Source organism: Mus pahari, chromosome 15 (genome assembly GCF_900095145.1).
Source record: "Mus pahari chromosome 15, PAHARI_EIJ_v1.1, whole genome shotgun sequence".
Classification (NCBI taxonomy): domain Eukaryota; kingdom Metazoa; phylum Chordata; class Mammalia; order Rodentia; family Muridae; genus Mus; species Mus pahari.
In genome coordinates, this window is record NC_034604.1 from 9,107,160 (window position 1) to 9,128,359 (window position 21,200).

At 44.0% G+C, this 21,200-nt stretch overlaps 1 protein-coding gene across 6 annotated transcripts in view; it reads right to left on the minus strand.

Moving 5' to 3' along the window:
- Osbpl1a (oxysterol binding protein like 1A) overlaps positions 1-21,200 on the minus strand; it is a 187,612-nt gene that overhangs the window by 86,644 nt on the left and 79,768 nt on the right. The window contains exon 1 of one of the 6 annotated variants that reach the window (XM_029546730.1): positions 16,227-16,587. The exons of 3 other annotated variants lie outside the window; for them this stretch is intronic. The gene's annotated coding sequence lies outside the window, so the exon portion shown is untranslated. Of the gene's footprint in view, positions 1-14,075; positions 14,096-16,226; positions 16,588-21,200 lie in introns of those variants that run through there. 2 more of the 6 variants (XM_021215016.2, XM_029546731.1) reach the window with 2 other exon arrangements.

A 21,200-nucleotide genomic window follows, 5' to 3' on the forward strand; every position in this document is an offset into this window, starting at 1 on the left:
GAAAGCAGGTATTCTGAAACAGTTGGATAAAGGGATTCATAAAAAAAAAAAAAAAAAAAAAGCAGTGTTATTTAAGAAAAAGATACCTGGCATATAAATTGGGATAGGAGGGGGGGGTGATAATAAAATTTGGAGGGGAAAAACAAACAAACCTTCTTTACCTCCAGCTGAGGTTGCTTATTGTGACAAGGCAGCCACTAAACAGAAATCGCTTATATCATTTACAGACAATATACTGCCCCAAAAGGACACACAGTTAGGATTGTCAATTACTAAGCTCTGCAAAGCTAGTCCTTCATATTTCTTGCTTCACAAAAGACCTGTCCAATATTATAAGAAATTAGGGGTTGTCCAGGTAGCCAGCTGTCTCTCTAATTGTTTACGTTTTGGAAGCTATGTTTGGTGCTTTCTATATGCTTAGGCAATGTTTAATTCATTCTCAGATTTCTAATGGGGTTAATGACTCGTTATGATCTCATAATCAAACTTAAGTTGTTTAGCATTGAGAGAGAGGTTATAAAGTGGAAGGCATGGTTTTCAGATGGTATTAAGGCCAAATTCTAAACATGCTTCAGGGATAGAATTATAAATCTTTAAGTTAGGAGTAATTTATTTAACTGACAAATATGATGGACTGGATGTTAGTTGTATATAATACTGGCTAATTTACATGATTGTTATGGTTTTGTTCAATTTATGTCTGAGAGAAGAGTTGGTATTTTTTTTTAATTTGGACAGAAAAGGTGAGATGGACAGGGTGGTTCTGATGACTTGACCAGGAATCTGCTTGTGAACACTGAAGGTACTGTTCCCCAATTGGTTTTTGACTGATCAATAAAGATGCTAAAACACAAGAAAACCAAGAAGGATGACCANTGGGTGGCTACTTCATTCCTCCTTAGAATAAGGAACAAAATACTCATGAAAGGATATAGGTATAGAGACAAAATTTAGAGCTAAGATGAAAGGATGGACTATCCAGAGACTACCCCATCCGGGGATCCATCCCATCATCAGCCACCAAACCTAGATACTAATGCACATGCCAGCAAGATTCTGCTGAAGGACCCTGATATTGCGGCCTCTTGTGAGGCTATGCCAGTGCCTGGCAAACACAGAAGTGGATGCTCACAGCCAGCTATTGGATGGAACACAGGGTCGCCAATGGAGGAGCTAGAGAAAGTACCCAAGGACCTTAAGGGGGCTGCAACCCTGTAGGTGGAACAACAATATGAACTAACCAGTACCCCCTGAGCTCGTGTCTCTAGCTGCATATGTAGCAGAAGATGGCCTAATCAGCCATCATTGGGTAGAGAGACCCCTTGGTCTTGCAAACTTTATATGACCCAGCACAAGGCAAGGCCTGGACCAAGTAGTGGGAGTGGGTGGGTAGGGGAGCAGAGGTGGGGGGAGGGTATAGGAAACTTTCGGGATAGCATTTGAAATGTAAATAAAGATAATAATAATAATAATAATAATAATAATAATAATAATAATAATAATAATAAAGAAATACCAAAAAATAAAATAAAATAAAAAAAAAATAAAGATGCTAGTGGCCAATGACTGGGCAGAAGAGGCAGGACTTCCAGGTTCCTGCAGGTAGGCTAAGAGACACAGGAGGAGATTTGCTGTGGTTCAGAGGGAGAAAGAGCCATGGGAGATCATGGGAGATCTCCCTGACTAGACCTGGGGTAGCAGGCAAGAGATTAGAAATGCAACTAAGCTGAGGGCAGATTTAGGGTGTTGAGCAAGGAGAAGGTAACCAAGCAACTAAGTTGAGGGAAGATTTACAAGTATTGAGCTGATAATGAAGTACCCGGCCACTGAACTAAAAAGCATATTAAAAATAAGCTAATGTGTGTGTGTCTTCTATCCACAGTTTCAAGGGAACCAGAGTGTTGGCTGGTAGCATGGTCCACCCAGAGCTTAAAGCAGAGTAGTAGAAACTACATACTACACAAACCAGGTAAATGCAGAATATTTGAAACTTATTTTGTTAAAATAACTTTAAAATGACATCTTGAAAATCAAATCCACTGCTGCGTACAAGTGAAAATGTGTCAGGGAAGGTTACTTTCTGCCTATCCCTGTTAAATATGGAGGAAAGAAACAAGATTCCGAAGTGAAGTGGTACTTGATCTCACTCACAGGTCAGCACCCTCGGTATGGCCCCAACAAGATGCTCCTTTAATGGTTCTGGAGTTTAACATAACTTGATGCAAAAATGAGTTTGAGCTTAAATGAAAACACTGGATCATTTGCCATTATAATGTTTACATAATATCACAAACATTTTATAGCCTAAAAGTAGCACTTACTGGACTTTCCCATAAGCACTGTGTACTTCAGTGTGCAATGTCCAGATCATCCCAGGTTATAATACAGGTTGGAATTTCAAAGGTTTTCAAAAGATCTTTATTTAAACTGTACAAAAGAATCTTAAATCACTTGATGGTGGGTATCCATTGTAAACATGCCTCAATTTAACACAACAGATCCACATTGGCTATAAAAAACAGTGAAATTCCAAATTTACCTATTCAATAAAGATTCTGCAATTTTTCTGGTTGTTTGTTTGTTTGTTTTGTTGGTTTCATATGAGCACAAGCTGACCTGGAACTGTCTATGCAGCTGAGAATGACCTTGAGTTTCTGACCCTTCTGTCTGTGCCTCCAAGTATTACATTATGCATGGCCATACCTGGCTTGATAATTTCCTAAAAATCTATTTTTCAAAATGGTATCTTTTTAACTCTACACACAGAATTTTCCTGTTCAAAGGAAATTCAGTTCCTCTTAGGTCATTGTATCTTCACTGTAGGAGTATATAGCTAAATGTTTTGGGTTTTTTTTGTTGTTGTTGTTGTTGTTTTTTAAGTAAATGAAAAAACATTTAAGAAAGTCACTCCAAATCATCAATATCTTTACCAAATCCAACAAGCTCTCCAATTCCATGTTGCAAATTAACATATCCTCAAATAACAATGGGTGGAAGCAGGATGCTGAGTCACTGCTAACAGGGAGGGCATGGAAGAGGAAAGGAGGTCGAGGGGAACTAAGGAGGTCTGAAAAACCCATAGTGAAATATACTGTCTTATAAGCTTCTTACACACACACACACACACACACACACACACACACACACACACACACACACACTTACTTGAAGTTACTCTACACAGAGGATTATGTTCCTTCCAGTAGCCACAGGTTGCAAAATAAAAAGCCATGATAGGCATGGAATGCCTTCCTGAAAGCTGTTGACCAAGAGTGTTCTACAGACTTCCTAAACAATACAGACCATTGCTCCTGGTTACCTACTAGACCTTGATAAAGACACAACACACCTTGTTAACAGGACATGGAGAGCTCTGACTGATCCTGACCAAGCATCCTCCTCCTCCCTGGGGAGGCTTTCATACTACTCGAAGGTGCTTGCTGTGAAGGCTTCTATGGGAGAAAAGTCATCAACACTCTTACCCCCCTGTGAACCATGTGCACTAAATAATGACCGTTGTGAACACTGTGCACTACAATAATGACCAGCCTGGCAAGAATTGTCCAAGGGTGAATAGTAGCATGAGAATTATAAGGTCAACCAACTGCTTTCTGATTGGATTTAAGGCCCACTCCGAAGGATGAAACCCATACTGGACTCTAAATGTAACCAAGAACCCAAGTCTAGGGAGCTCATAGGCCCCAGGGTAACGTTACAACTATCATTGTTCTCAATGGACATGCCATTGATATATCCTCTAATACATATGTCTATATACAGAGGTTATTGCCACTCTCACTCCTCAGAGAAGCATTTGTGCAGTGGAGAGCAGTTAATGCAGAAAACCAATTCCCTACTGGTCAAAGCACAGAAAATGTCTACAAAGTGCTCAGTCACAAGGGGACATCTATATCACATTCCTCCCTGTAAGAGTCAGAGACATCACCAAGGAGGGGGAGACAGAAAGATTTTGAGAGCCAAAAGCCTGGGAAGATCTGGGTTAAACAGTGTCTTCAGGACATGACTGGATGGTGTACACACAGACTCACAGCAGCTCTGGTGCCTGCCTAAGATCAAGCCAGTCAGCAAGCCAACATGCAGAGGGAAGCAACTCAGAGCTGTGGAGCTATTGACCATCAATGGTTCCTGGGGAAGAGAGAGCCAGTGTTTTTAAGGGTATGGTCCCAGGTTGATCAACCATAATCACTGGATCAGCGTAAACCTGTGCAAATATAAGTGCACAAATTGAACTCTGTAGATTAATAAAAGATACACAGTCAGGTAGGATTCTGAGAGCGATATAAATCTGGGGGTGAGGGGGTATAATAACAACACATTGCATGTGCATATAAAATATTCCAAGAATTAATTTTAAAGTCATATTTTCAAAAGCAGATAGTGTGGCCTGGGTGAGCAGTTCAGTTGATATTGTTCTCTAGGCAAGCATGAGTGAGAACCTGAGTATGACCCTCAGAACCTACTGTTAAAAGACCATGTACGATGGCCCTCTCTTGTGATCCCGGTGCTGGGGAAATGACATCAGGCAGCTCCCTGGAGCTCACTGCACAGCCAGCCTCACCAAATCTGTGAGCTCCAGGCCCAGTAAGAGATCCTGTCTCAAAATACAAGATGAATGGTACCTAAGGCTGACTCCTGACTTAAAGACAGAGAGAGAGAGAGAGAGAGAGAGAGAGAGAGAGAGAGAGAGAGAGATACCTGGACTACAGCCAACATCTGCTAGAGCCCTTCCTTGGGAGCCCTATGAGGGACCACACGGCTGTAAGGTGACAAACTCAGCAGGTTCTTCAGGTGACATGCTCTCCAGTTCCTAACCCAAGCACTGGCAGGTCTATCAGGTACACATCTGGGTTAGAGCTTAGGTTCCCCTACAAAAACCTAACAGGGGTCGGTAGGTTTGTTTCTGTTTCCCAAATTAGCCAGCCTGGTTTCAGGCCTCTTAAGTCAGAACTTCCTTGTGTTCTGTGTTGTGTGTGTGTCCCTGTGGAAGCTCTGGCTATGAGAAGCTCTGCCTCAAAAGACTGCAGTATTTTGCAGCATCTACCAGGTCTACTTAAGGAAAAAGGCACAGGAACACAGTACCTGGAACAGCCTCACACTGAAGCTTCTAGGCCAGGTCATATTGTCACCTCCTGATTCTTCAGGATGAAGGAAAAGCAAACCTCTAATTCACTGCAGGGTTTGAGTATAGGGAGTTCTATTACAGGCAAACACAGACACCAGTACATCCATTATATTCATAAACTACCACAGACCACGTTTCCATCCCCCAGATTCATGTACAAGGTCAGATGTGATAGTGCTTGTCTATAAGCCTGTCACTGGGGCACAGGCGTGACTAGGAGATGGTGCATTGCCTAGAGCCAGGATGGAAAGAGGAGGATAAGTGGGGTTTGCGGACCAGCAGTCAGGCCAGTGGGGCGCTAAGGCAGACACAAGCTCCAGATTCAGTGAGAAACCATGCTTCAAGGGAATCACGCAGACAGCAATAGAGGAGGGCAACTGATGGCCTCCCTCTGGCCTCCACGAATCACACACACACACACACACATACACACACACACACACACACTTTTCAAAAACTAGATATACCAACATTCATCCTGACAGAAAAATAATGAAGACTATTTGGCAGCAATGGATGCTGCTGTTTATGCATTTAACCACTAAAATGAGTAAAGAGGACACACAAAAATCTTGCTCAGGGACCTTAGATTCTGATTGTGATATTTCAGTATATATAAAAATAGCTTTTCTATATACTTCCATTTATGTCTTTCATAATTTCTTAATTAGCAAAGTATTTGAGCATAGGTCTACGTAGGAATGAACGTTGGCATCCTCTACGCCCTGCTCAGTTTGCTGCACAGCTGATGAGAGCCATGGTAAAGGCCGCGGCCCACAGGGCAGTCTCAATCTGCTTAGGAACACCCAATCTGAACGGCTAGGAACACTCCTCATCGTGGCTCCAAAGCTCTCCACCTAAAAATAACCTGCTCTTATGCAATCTCTCCCCACAGATCTGTGCATCATATATACCTTGAAGTAAATTTCTTTTTTAGGAATATGCCACAAGAGACAACCATTTTTAAAAGCAGAGAAGTCGAGTCACATTCTAACAAATCTTACCTCAGTCTTTACCCAGGGGCCTGTAGTTGACAGTTCTGCTGACGCAAAGATGATTTAGACGCAAAGGCTATTTATAACACACGTGACTCCACAGCAACTCTAACTTTACTCCTGAAGGCACTTTATTGAGATATATGCCACCCATCTGCTTTCTCTGTGGAGCCCAGTACAAAGCACCGAGCACTGGCACTAGAACAGAACCTTCTCCCCCTCCCTCCCCTAAAGCCCTGGGCCCTTCCGCTACCCAGCCCAGGCACTCACCCTGGTTCCTATAACCCTAGAATTAACTGGTTTGCTTGTTCCTAACCCTGAAATAAATGGATGAGGTTTTTATTGGATTCACCCATGCACTCACGAGAACAAGGAATTCTTTCCTTCCTACTGTGGAGGGCTGCCCCAGGGCAGGGACATCCCCAACCACAACATTTCCTCTTTAAAAGCTGAGGGGGAGATGGCTCAATGAGCATAGTGCTTGCCACATAAGCATGAAAACCTGAGTCTGGGTCCCTAAGACACGCCCCCACCCCCAAAAAGCCAAGCATGGTGATGCACTATCTGTAACCCCAGTCCTAAGAAAGCAGATACAGGCATGCAAGACCTAACATGAACAGTATGGTACCCAACATCAGTCTTCATTCTCCTCCTACATACCTACACCTTGCACTTTCATATACACACATGCACACAGACACAAAGAAAAATGCCCTCTTTCTGCTTCTGACACTAACTTTCTCTGCCCCAATCAAACTTTAAAGTTTTATTCTGACTTGGCAAATATCTTCATGGTTCTCTAACTAGAAAAAAAGACTATATTGGAATCAATTTAGTGGTATGAACTACTATTGAAGAGACCATTCAGGAGACAGGAGAGTCTAAGTTTCCCTAGGCCATACACAGTCAGTGGCATTCTAGCACAGGAAGTTGTCTAGCAGATGGCTTAGGACTGGCTGCATGAATGTTTGAGCCACCTACTTGAAAGATGACTTATGTAAAAAGGAATATTCATTTACTAAGTAACCCAAAGTGACTTGAAATCTGAACAAGTCTAAAAATTATTAATATGGCTTTGTGGGGGGATTTCTACAGCTTGGGAAAAACAAAAAACAAACAAACAGAAATTACCCTGACTGGGTGCAGGTCTTCAAGGGCCCCCTTCAAGTGCAGCATTGTGCAAGCTCCAAGGGAGAAGAGTGTGTCAGTCCCTGTCCCCTAACCCAACAGGAATTCGCCAGCCACCCACTCCATGTCAGGCATCCCAGGTCCCAGGGAATGCACAGTGCTGCTGCGCTTCCTCCGTTTACTAACTTCTGAGGGGGAAGAGCTGAGGTAAGTCACAAGGCGTGCTAGAGTCTCCAAGTGCTGAACACATGGTCTGCAAAGCAGAGAGGAACGCTGGGAGCCCGGGGATGGAGCCAATGCTGGGAGCCTGGGGATGGAGCCACACTGAGAAGGCATCTGAGGAGCAAAGGCTGACAGAGTAGGAAGAAGACACTTAGGAGAAGGTTCTCTGCTGAGGAACAGTTAACATTCTGATGTAAGACAGGTCCACATATCCTTAGACCACAGCAAGATGTAAAGAATATTCCACAAGGGAGTCAGGGCTACCTGCAAGGTCTCGTGGACCACAGCACCGGAGCTCCCCACTAGCAGGAAGCTAACTGCGAAGCACCAAGCCCTGTACTCACCTGCCTTATACAATTCCTGCCTCTGAAAGACAACTTTTAAGAAAAAGTACCCTTTCTCACCGAACAGAAGACAGGAATCTGCAAAGTCTGACACAGTAACAGTCTGAAGGTACTAGGAGATACTTGGCTTAGGGAAGAGAAATTTTCGAGCTGTTCCAAATAGCTGAGAAACTTCACTTGAGAGAAGAAACACCCACACTGCACAGCTGACCTGAGTCCATGAGTTCAAAAGAAGAGAAAGGGAAAAACTTCACCCTGACGGGAAGTTTAACCTTCTGACATTTCTTATCCTCCTACAGAAGAACAAGTGGCTCAAAGGGACCATTCAGAAGGAGGAGGAACAGGAGCTACCAGCAATGTTGTTTACTCTGGATCCATCTTCCTCACCCACAAACCTGGGAAGCTGTCATCTTACAAATGAGCAAACCTAAACACAGCCAGGTTACCGGATGTTGGGATCACACAGCCAGGTTACAGGATGTTGGGATCACACAGCCAGGTTACAGGATGTTGGGATCACACAGCCAGGTTATAGGATGTTAGGATCACATAACCAGGTTACAGGATGTTGGGATCACATAACCAGGTTACAGGATGTTGGGATCACATAACCAGGCTATGGGATGTTGGGATCACACAGCCAGGCTACAGGATGTTGGGATCACACAGCCAGGTTATAGGATGTTAGGATCACATAACCAGGTTACAGGATGTTGGGATCACACAGCCAGGTTACCGGATGTTAGGATCACACAGCCAGGTTACAGGATGTTGGGATCACACAGCCAGGTTATGGGATGTTGGGATCACACAGCCAGGCTACGGGATGTTAGGATCACATAACCAGGTTACAGGATGTTAGGATCACACAGCCAGGTTACAGGATGTTGGGATCACACAGCCAGGTTATAGGATGTTGGGATCACATAACCAGGTTATAGGATGTTGGGATCACACAGCCAGGTTACAGGATGTTGGGATCACACAGCCAGGTTACAGGATGTTAGGATCACACAGACAGGTTATACGATGTTGGGATCACACAGCAAGCAAGTATGGAATCTGAATTCAATGCACATCTGTGTGGCTCAGGCTGCCAGCTCATAGCCACTGGAACACACAATCTGCTCATCAACAGAAGTGTTTACACACTGGAACACACACCTATCTGCTCATCAACAGAAGTGTTCACACACTGCTATGGAGACTGCCAGAAGCTGGGGAAAGAAGGCCTGCAAACAGGAACAATCGATGACAGCTATGATTCCTTTATAGCGCTGTCATTACATGCTCTAAAGTTTCAAGTGTACATTTTTTTCTTTACAGTTTTTAGGAACTCTGTATTTATAACTATGGCTAAAGATCAAAACTGAACTTCAATATAAAACATTCTGAGTTTTCTATTCAAATCGTCTATCATTTCCCAGACGTAAGAAATATCTCCTGCTTCCTTCGGCCCCCACAAATCCCTGTACCACCACCCCTCATCTCATATTTTATACCTCTATATGACAAGACTCTGTTTAAGTAATAATCCTTGAAAATGTGACAACAAACCATTATTAGTATCTACAATACAGAGAGATAGCATAAAAATAAAACACACATAAGCCAAGCCTTAATTTAAAAAATCAAAAACAAAAAACAGCTTATGCACTGGGGCTGAGGCACTGTCTCAGTGGGTAAAGTGTTTGCTATCACACGCACAAGGGCGTGAGTCTGGATGCCTAAGCACCAACACAAGAAAAGATGTAAACCAGTAAGCCTAGGACTAGGATGTGGAGACAAGAGGATCTCTCAGGACCCTGCCGGGCTTCCAGTTCCAGTCAGAGATCTATCTCAAAAGTAAGGCAGAGACCAACAGAGGAAGGAAGAAATAGGTGCTAACCTCTGGCCTTGTACTGGAGCACACTCACACATGTGTGCACACTTGTATTGTTGCACACTCACACGTGTGCACACAGAACCGTGCCTGCTTTGTGGAGCTTTTGGGGGGGGGGTGCATACTAAGGCACACCATCCCACCATGTAGCAAATGAACAGTTCCAAAAACAATGTAAAATTAATGCCTTGCAAGATGAGTGTGACCCAATGTCAGGAAGGGATAGTCTGACAATTTGGGGGTAATATCACACTCTGGATAAAAAAAAAAAATAAAGCTGCTATTGATAAGGATGCAGAGGATGCTGGTCCTTTGGCATTGGTAGATACATTTCCTGTAGGAAGCAGTGCGGTAGTGCCTCATGGAGCCACAAGTGGTGTTGTTGTATGATACAACAAGCATGCTTATAGGTATATAATAAAGAACCACAAGAAGCCAGATATAGGAGTACTTGCATATCCAAGTTCACAGCAGCATTCTTTACAATAGCCAAAGGGAGAAGCACCTCATGGGAGGATAAACAAAACAACCACACACATACAGTAGGGCATTATATGCTTCAGATCTAGGAAGCCTGACCCATGCTCCAACATGAAAATGTTATGGTAGATGAAAGAGGACAGATACTATAAATACTCGATAAGTCCTCTTGTATGAGGTGCAATATAGAGTCAGCGTCATAGAGCTAGAGAATAGAGCAGGTTATTGTTTCACGGACAGATTTTCCCTTACAAGGTAAAGCACTTCCAAGGGTGGATGGTCGGCTGTACAATGATGTACATGTGTTTAGCGACACTGAATGATATACTCAGTATAGTTACAAAGGAAAGTCCATTGTGCTTTTGATACCCTAAAATCATTTCTCCAAATACTAGACTAAAATATATAGTTAAATGGATTTACAGAAAAAGTTTAAAAACCTCCCATTATAATATATGCTGTGTATTTAATTTGGGTCCTTGACATTATCTACAGTAAAGTCAAAATCAAACGCAAATGTTCTTGGCATAAAACTACTAATCCTACTTACAGGAAAATACCTAAATATACTTACTATACGTAAATGTACTCTAGGAAACAAGCATATTCAACTAATTCGCAAGGCAACATTGTAATTCAGAGACCGCCAACCAGTGAAGTCATGAACATGAGAAGAACCTGATCACCTTCGAGTACGACTGCTATGTGACAGAGCCTACGTAGATGCTGTGGACAAGCCATACATGTGGCTCTCAATTCTCTAAAGGCCAAAACAGAAAGAGAAATACAATCAATTATGAACGTTTAATTGTCCACAAGGAGAGAAAAAAAACCACAGTTCTTCAGGGAAAACAAACTCCCTCTTTGCCCTCAGCTCTAATTTCTCATCCAGCACAGGAGAATGAGTCCACAGGACAAAGATCACACAAATTAAGCTCATTTCTCGAAAAACACCCCAAAGGAAACTGAGGTGTCCATCCAAGTTGCAACTCAGTGAGGGCCACCTTTATGAGGATCGAGTAAACATAGACCAGGCTAAGGCATTCCGACAGTCTAGTTTAATCTTACGACAATATTTACACTATCTAGAAAAATGGACATGTTCTATTTTCTTCTAAATCACAGTTTGTCCCAAGCAGAATTTCTCCCAAGAAGACAGATAACAATTTCACGTTGTGTACCTTGAATACAGGTATTCTGTGTGAAGTCTGAAGTCAATATTCTTAGCTGTTTGCTTTTCTTATTTCTAAACATAATGTGCCATTGTCAAGGTGAGAAACTAGTTTACACAAAGATCACACCACACCAATGCCCTGTGGGTGGCATTTCCTAACTATAGCTTTATTTGTTATGGCCGTGGTTCCTTGGCACTAAATCTGGAGGCAACATACTGGCATTACCTGTAAGTTTTGTATCCTCCTACCTACATAAGCTTGGACGACTAAGCAAGCCTGTCTCCAGGCCCTAGTCCCTTCCTCTGAGAAATAAGAGGAGGTCTATTTCTTTTAAACTGTGTTCCATGGAGCTGCTTCAGGTGACAAGAGGATATTTTTACTTTCCTCTGTCTGTGTACTTACATGTAATCCCAATGAAACCCATAAAAACTAGTGAAACATGTCAGACAAGATTGATGTATTATTTTCAACTTTCAGGAAAACCTAAAAGAAAAAAAAATGAGGCGTATACTCAAGTCCTTGCCATCACATGCAAAAGGAACAAAGAAACTCACAAAGCATCATTTCCCATTCAGCTGTTCAGAGTTCAGAGTAACAATGTAGTATCTATTACGGAAACACTCGCGTAAGTAGACGTTAATTGCTCAAAATACAGCTGGAACCCCACCCCCACCCCCACCCCCATAGCAAATGGAGCTTAGTAAAGAAGAGCAGGCATACTGCACAGCAGACACTCCCAGGGCACAGGCTTCCCAGTGTCTCACCATGGGATACAACTGTGCACTGCTGCCATTTCCTTCACTGCCCCTGTCTCCCATCATGGTGTCTCTCATCTAGTACACCATGCTGGAACCATGCTATAGAGCATATGATGACTGCCTAAATATAAAACTAGTAATAAATTTAGTCTTATCCCATGTCAGTGTCAATACAACTTGTGATGGAAAGGAGTTAAGAAGAAACCCTATGTTACACAGGAAGAAGGTGAGCCTTGCTATAAAGCTTGCCCGGAGCCAAAGAGCAAGCTTTCTCTGCTACTTGAACTGGTGCCTCGGGTCCCATAGAGCGGCCGCTTTCCTGTCCCCTGCCTAGGCTCTTCACCTGTAGTAACTAATGCTGAACCTGTGAGCGCGTGAAGAAACGTAGACATCTGGCATCTTGGGAAATGGTTACCACATGGTTTTAAGGGAACTAGAGCAAAGCAAGAAAAGATAAAAGATGGAGACAAGGAAATGATTGGCAGGAAAAAAAAAGTGTGTGTCGAGGGAACGTGAGTCACCAGGAGAGGAGAGCCATGGAGAGGGAGAGATGCGGAGCAGCAGACCCAGAGCGGGGAGGGAGGTGAGAGGGAAAGAAACATGGAGGAGATCCAAACCACCTCTAAGTTTCACGTGTTGTGAATATTAGGAGAGCATTTGCTTATACTTCACACCTTAGTATCTGCAGCCTGTCAAGAAGCAATCTTTAAAATGCAATATTAGATAGAGTCCATAAAGTAACAGATAAAGCTAGCAATGACGTTCACTACATTTCAAACTATTCAAACATAAGACTAACTAAAATCTAGAAAAGAACAATGTTGTACAAAGCGTCTATATCTCCAGGCAACAAAGTATAATTAACATACAAACAATAAGGAAAAGGCTAACCCACATAAAGTGAGAGAAAACTGTAAATTTTAATTTACAATCATAAGGTAAAGTAGATGTCACAGCTAAAGGTAGATCTTTGAAAATGCAGGCAAGCAAAGCTTTAACAAAATTTATTTGAGGGGTATAGATTAATTTGAAGAAAGAGAAAAATGCTTTCAGAAATATTCTAAGAATATATTGAAAAGAGAGGCTAATTATAGTTCCAACATAAAAAAGACAATAAAGGAGTTCTAACAAAATCTTCATAACAAGAAACTTCCAAACTTTAACGGAAAGGGAATGACATAGAAATACATAACTTGTCAAAGCTAACACAAAAAGAAATAGAAAACCAAAGTGGTCCTATAATTAGTTAATATATTTAAATAGTAGCTCACAAAACTTACAAAGATAGTTTTGTTAAAAACTTTCTACTAAACTTCAAAGACTAGATCAATTTTACACAAGCTATAAGGAACAATAGAAGAGTGAATATTACTAAGTTGATTTTATAATATTAGAATAACCTTCATAGAAAAACCTGATGAAAACAAACAAAAAATTACAAGCCATTCTCACTTATAAAAAGAAGGTAAAATCCAAAGTTTAGCATTTGTCCTGATTTTAAAAGATATAAGAAAGAAATGTGAATATCATTAATATAGTAAGTAATATTTATTAACTATTTTTTTTTTAGTTAATTTGCAGAGGTTACAATTGTTTGTTTTAAATCTTGGGAAAATGTGGATTCACTATCACAGCATCTATCCAACACTGCTCTGAAAGCCCTTACCAAAACATTATGGACAAGAAAAAGAAATCTTAAACATAAGGACTAGAAAGACAGAACACAACTACCATTCTTTGCAAATCACAAACATCTGCGATAATCACAGTCTACAGCTATAATCTCTACTGCCTCGCTCTCCTAGCCACTACTCTGCTGGCAGCAGTCTGGCTTCTTCCTGACTATAAACCTCCCCATACTCAAGAGCCCACTGCTGCCTGGCTCCCGCAGCTGTGGCCACACTCCAGTTCTCCCTGGACTCTTCTGCATCCTGACCCCTGCCCTCACCTGCTCGGGCTCTCCCCTGCAGACAGGCTGACCCTGCTCGGGCTCTCCCCTGCAGACAGGCTGACCCTGCTCGGGCTCTCCCCTGCAGACAGGCTGACCCTGCTTGGGCTCTCCCCTGCAGTCAAGCTGACTTTTCTTGGAGTCCTCCCTGTTGTCTCCTTTCCTTCTACTTGCTGAGCACGAGTCAACTTTCACTCCTTTGATTTCAAACTTCACGTCTATGTGGTATGACTCACTTTGGGGGCTATGAGTGCAAAGGATGTTAGGTGAATTGTAGAAGTACCAGTGATTCCCAAGCTTTTATAGGACAAGTGAGGGTGTGTCAACATGTCAGAAACAGAGCTAACTCACCTTCCCACATTCCTATTCCCTACCTATGAAGTAATTTATACCAGAAGCTGGGAGTCAGCTATGACTCCACCTTACCTTCATGCCTCACAATCAATCTAACTCTGATCTATGCTTTTAAAAATCTCTCTGTGCTGTAACTTCCTCTGCTTAAGTAACAAACCTAACTCCGTCCTATTCTCTTTCTTGTATCCCTGTACCTCAGTGTCCTGGTTGCAGGACGTCTCCCAACTCTCCTAAATAGAAAATCTGATCAAATCTCTCCCTGGATAAAAATCTTTGGGTGACATTAACCCCGCCTAGGTTTAAAACTCTTTAAGCACATTCATACAGTCAGGAAGAGCCTTGCTCGCCCTCTCCTGAGGGCTCCAGCCATTGGGCTCTGCTAACATTCACCCTTTTGGTTGCTTTGGTTGTTGCTTCTGTAAAAATCTTGAGCATCTGGATCCTGCAGGCCTCTCTCCAGAGTACAGAGGTAACAAGTATGAGCCACGTAGTATTAAGAACTCATCAGTTTATAGATACTATTTTAAATGTGCTTTTATAAACTATCGTATTGTAACACACTTAATTTTACTATGGAATAACTGAGTTATAGTCCTCCATTTTGTAGAGTGCAGAAAGACCAAGCAAAAATATTATGTGGGTAGTTTTTACCATCCATGAAGTTCTTGAAAACTAATCTATAGATGCTCTTAAAGAGGAGGACTACAGTCCAGCAACTGACTTCACAAGGATCCACATTCCTTTAAGGCTCCAGTCCTGGCAAAAGTGACATGGAGACATAAGCTGAAGTAACTGCCTATCCTTCCATTGAGATTAAACACTTACCAGACCCAAACTGAACTACGTTGCCAAATCACCAGTCCCAGTGCTAATCAGACATTACACGTGAGGCTCCATTCTGTGGAGTGGAAAGTTTATACTCTGCCCCATGATCTACCCTACACTTAGTTCACCAACACGAATTGCAAGCATTTTTCTCTTTTCACAATGCTTTCTGCCAAGCAATACTATGCCTTCAGAGCCAAATGCCGCCCTTGAATCTAATTAAAATGAAGAAACTTTTAATAGCTGCAATAACTCTTAAGAGCTATACTCAGCTCTACCCTCCCTCCCCATCTTTCACTCCTGACCATTTCCCTCCAAAGGAAAAATCCAGCGCAACTGAAAAACAGATCCTCTGAATGCTAGGGAGTGAGATGTCAGCGAACTTAAGCTACAAAGACAGCCTCTGAGTAATGAAAAACTCATTAAAACGTTCGAAAACGAAAGCCCCCACCATACACATGACTTCTCTCTCCTCAGTCCTCACATGGACTTCCCTGCGGGTTCTAGGAATTTCAGCGATCTCTGAAACTGCCCTGGTTAAGTTCATGTCAATGTCAGAGAGAGACATGAAAAAAATCACTAACTTGGAAGGTTATTTAGGACAATTGTCTTTCACTGCCTTACTCCTCCCACTCCAGCCAGGCTTGACCTAATATAAAATGTGAAACAGCCAAGGGCTGTTCCCTGGGGGCTCTTCTAGGAATCCAAGGGACAAACACCAGGCAGAACGCCCACCCCTCCCCACTAGAGGGGGGGAAAGGGGACACTGGGTCTCCTGGCTAATCACCCCGCCCCAGGCAGGCTCCACTGCGCTCCGCACAAACCAGTCCAACTATTCTTGGATCAACTCACATCCCTGGATCACATCTGGCTATTCCCCCGTTTCTTGCCGGGAGTGGGAGGGGGGGCGCCCCACCCCCCATCCACCAGAGCTTCCAGGGAAGGGCTGAACGAGCACACAAACCCACCCACCTGGGCTGGGTCTTGAAGACCCAGGCTGGCGCGCTGCACCCCAGCTCCTCGGCAAGCTTCAGCACAGATGTTTTCGGCCTGCTCTCCTCCCCTCCAGACGATCTGATCCGTGAGGCGCGATCCAGGGCAGTACCGCAAGGTCTCCCTAAGTCACCTCTGCGGCCCGCCCCTGGTCGGGCAGCTGCGCCCGCCTTCCCAGCAGCGGCTGAGGTCGAGCCGAGGCGCGGCCGGTGGCCCAGGACTCTGCTGCTTGACCACAGGGGTCGGCGCTGCCCCTCGCCCTGGCCGCTGGGCTCGGCCTCAGACCCGCCCTCCAGGGCTCACCCGCCCGCGGAGTCCCAGCCGCCGGGAGCTGAGCCGAGCGAGCGAGCGAGCGGGCGGGCGGGCGGGCGGGCGGGCAGTGTGGCCTGCAGCCTACAGCAGGCGGTTCCCTTCCTTGTGGTCTCAGTCCCTCCTCCTCTTCCCTGGTGTGTCGGCTCCGGGAAGCCCAGGTACGGACCGCCGCCGGGGAGAGCCTGCCCACAGCCTCTAAGCTGAGATCCTCCAAGGAGAAGTAAGGGATCCTGGCTCGGAGCTTGAGCGGTGCACACAGGCTCCTGCAAGGTCCTAGAGTGGCCTTGTGCTCAAGCCCTCTCCTTGACAACTTTTAAACGGCCAGCACGCTGCTGCTGAGGAAACTCACTAAGGCAGAAGGCATGCTCTTGCAGTCTTGGCTGCGGCAGAAGGGCTCACTATCCCCAAAGCAGAGCGAGTCTCCGTACTTACACCCCAGTGGGGCTGAGCAGAGTCAAACATTCTGCCCTTCTGACCATTTAGAAGAGTGGCTTGCCATTCTGACCAGCCTTGAAGGGTAGAGCAGGACTGCAGAGGCAGACCTTCCCCAGACAAATAAGCTCTTCTGACATGCTCATGAGACTGCTGGGGCAACTATGAGGCTCTGGGGGAGAAACAAAAAGAAACTAACTTCTAAAATGTACACCTCTCTTCTTTACCTGGACGAGGACTTTACTGCGCAGGGATGTGAGAAACAAAACTGGTGTTTATTTAACGAGTCCCGGAGTACCTGGTGTTCCTTTAGATCCTGTCAGTCTATTTGTAGAGCGCACACAGCTCAGGCAGAAAACTTGGAATCCGTGTCTGGAAAAGTTTCAGTGTCTTTGAAAATTCTAGATTGATAACTAAGAACACTTGGCCATGAAGAGGGAGCCCTGGCTACAAAATTTCTCCTTCAGGCCCAAAGATTTAGAAAAAGAATCCAGCTTACTACAGAGGGTCCTCCCAGCAGGGATAAACAACAAAGGGACTTTGTTTTAGAAGGCAGTTTACAAGGACACTGGGATGGGGGAGGGGCCCTGCACTGATCACTTCACGTGACCCTGCTCAATCATATCTCGGGTTTCCGATTTGGAAGAGGAACTCCCAAACAGGTATACATTTGCTTAAAGCTGAAGCAGCAGTTTAGAAGTAGATCGGTCTGTCTCGAAAGCTGGGCTTTTCTTTTGCACAGTCACTGCTCCTACACTCAGATAATCTGCTAACAATCTACAACATGCTAAGCCCATGCTACAGACATAATGAAGAGCATGCGCCTTTAAAGGGCTCTGGATGCAATGATACAATGTGGCAACAAGAATCCGGGACAGGAGCACCTAACCTAGTTCTGAAGGGTGGGACCTGGGATTAGGACTGCACCCCTCCTTACAGCTATTCTGGGAGCTTGACCACAGCAGAACCGGAGAATGTATTAGGATATAGAGGGGACTGGAGGGAAAGGGTGGCAGACTGACACAATTTAGTCAGAACTGGGGTGAGAAAAAAAGGGTCAACTTCAGAGGTACTCTATGAATTGGAGAATCCAACTTTAGATAAAACTGCTTTTGAAATAACTCTTACAGAAACATACAAAGTATTCAAAAAGCAGCTGGCATACTGACTCGGCGCTCAGGAAATGTCTAAGGTCAGTATGTAAATAACTGTGTACTTCTAGTGAAAGGAGTGGGGACAAAAGTCCTGAAGAACACTCCAGGAAGACCACCCACAGGACAGGCCACCCACAGAACGGGTAACATTTAAGGCATGGGTGGTAGGAGAAACAATGCTTAGCAGGTGAATAAGCAAGGGACAGGGCAGCCACAGAGGACAGAAGAGAAGCGCCGTGGACTGCCCAGCCAAAGGTAGAATCCTTTAGAAAGCAAACAGATACTTCGGAAGTGTTCTCTTGACAGGTTTAGTGCACACATCTGTAATCCCTAGGAAGGCAGAAGCAGGAGGGTCAAGAGTTCAAGGTTAGCCTTGGCTGCACATGAGTTTGATGCCAGCTGGACTACATAAACGCCTATCCCAAACAGCAACAACAAACACAGCCGCTCACTGAACAACACGAAGCACTGGTAAGAACCGCTTCTGTGGACTGGTGGAATGAAGACGCCGCAGGGCATAGTACCATAGTTTCAGGAATCAAACTGAAAAGAGAGGTATACACACAACAAGGGCTACAAGTAAGGAAAGATGTGAAAGAAGCAGAGAAAGAGGAGCTTCCTAAGAGGAAAAGGGAGCACATGACCGCGTGCACGCGCGCGCACACACACACACCACACACACACACACACTGAGTGAGGGCACAGGACAGACTGAGAATGTACACTGATTTCCTAGTAGAAGAGATGGCTAGAAGGGGTGGGAGCTGGGGGAGCTGTCATCAACATCAGAAAACTCGAGCCAAGGGACAGAAAATGACTGAAGCACACTGGAAAGCATAGGAAGTTAAATGAACATCTGAGGCCATGCCTTGAAAGAGTGACAAGCCCACACAATCACGATTTCTCTTCAACAGTAACAGTATTCTATCCAGAGGAGCAGCGCAAATTCTAACCTTTCAGATGGTCCAGCCCAGTATCTGCATCTTTCCATTACACCACCATCGCCAAGCCATACTTCTGGGTCACTCAGCTGCAGGAGGCTTAACATGAAAGTATGTAATGTTTATAAGCGAGCTTCTAGCAGCTTCAAACAGGCAGGTTCCTGACTTGGAAAAACTGGTTTGATTAAGCCCTCGGGAGCGCAATGCAAGGAGAATGCCAACAATCGCTCCCATGGATTGCTGTAATCCTTCCAGAACCATACTCTGATGAGAAAATCGTAGAAATATATAGTTTATGAAACAAATTTCTAGCTTTTTGATAAAGTCTCAGACTTGGTGACAGAAAAACAAAACAAAGCAGAACAGCATCGCTATTTTCATGTGTTCCTGTAGCTTTCTTTCCATTTTAAAGATCAACACAAGGATCAGGCAATGCCTTAGTCAGCGAGGTGCTTGCCTTGCATGCAAGAGAACCTGACTTTGAGCCCCAGAACCCAAAGTAAAAAAAGGCGAGCAACACTTGTAATCCTAGAGCTCACAGGAGACAGGTGGATCCCTGGGGCCTGCCAGCCAGCCTAGACTACTTAGTGAATTCCAGGCCAAGACAGCCATGTCGAAAAACCAAAGTGAGTGATGTCAGAGGAACAGCCTAAGTTCTCCTCAGGCCTCCACATGCCACTCCACCGCCATCACTACACACACACACACACACACACACACACACACATTTCAGCTTAGTTTGAAATACTATAGTTTTCTCAATGAGTTAGTTGCTTTTTCTTTTAAGAATTTAAAATCTTCTCAGAATAATACTTCATTTAAGTACAGTTTATAATGAAAGTTCCAGCTATTTAGGTCATTTAGGTCATATGATAGCATGTCCCCCAAAAGAGAAAACACCCACAAATTATAGAAACAGAAGGCACGAGACTCACCCACAAAAGCCCACAAACACTGAAACTGTCTTAGTTTCCATATCAAGCTAGCACATTCTATCATAGATGTGACTGGACCAAGTCTGATAACTCTGTTTTCCTTGTGAAGAAACCATGATTAGACCAAGTAAATTAGAAGGGTTAGTACTCCACTGTTAGATGAAAGCATATAGCTGTTATAAAAGCCAAGGAGCAAATAAGAATTTAAAGGTGTTATTAGGATTGATGGATCTCTTTAGCGCAATCCTGTGAGTATTTTCTTAAAAGTATCTCTGTATGAAGGCAAAAAGTAAGGACTAATGCCAAGAGACAATCCCAGGACACCCGAAAATATAAAACTAAGTTTAACATTTTTACATTCTAAAATCCATGTGTGGGCTGAGAGTATGGCAGAGTGGCAGAGCCCTCACCTGGCATGCACAAGGCCCTAGCACCTCAAAAACAACAATCAAAGTATCTAAGCATCTTTAAAAATAACTGCCAAGTAAGGGGATTAGAGTAACAACAGGTTTGTTGCTATGGGGCTCAGTCACTCACAGCGATCCCTGTTGTAGATGAGCCTGGTGCTGTTCTTATGAACCAGTCACCTAATGAACAAAGGAGTCAATCACTGGGAGAGTAGGCAGGGCTTCCGGGTTGGAGGAAGGAAGAGAGGAAGCAGGAGAGAGTTAAGTTCCTTTTGGAACAAGACAGTGGAGGGGTAAGATGTAGCTGTTAGAGTTTCCCAGTATCATGGTAGATCCACAAGGATTCGCCACCAAAGGAATCAGACTTTAATAAGGCTTACAAGATTAGATTCTAGTTGTTGCACCCAGGGATTGAGTTATCACTGTTTCTGAACTAAGTTTGTGTTGAGTTTTCCTTTATGCAGGGGATCGTCTGGGTTCAAGAGAGAAAGGTATGGCAGCAAAGTGTGGATTTGGCCGATGTGCACCACAAAGGCTGTGGGGGATTTGAAGCACAGGGCTGGCATGGTAATAATCCACCAGTGAGAACCTATTGAGCTGAGTAGAGAAATTGTGGAGTTCAGAGTCAGAATCTCCACAAGATAAAAACAGGTCGGCCACTGCCCTCCAGTACATGGCCTGCCAGGCTGCCAGAGCAGAGGCACAAAGCAGGAACGTGCCAGATTCTTTTTTAATATTTCCCACAACACATCCCTGTATGTTCTGAAGCAGG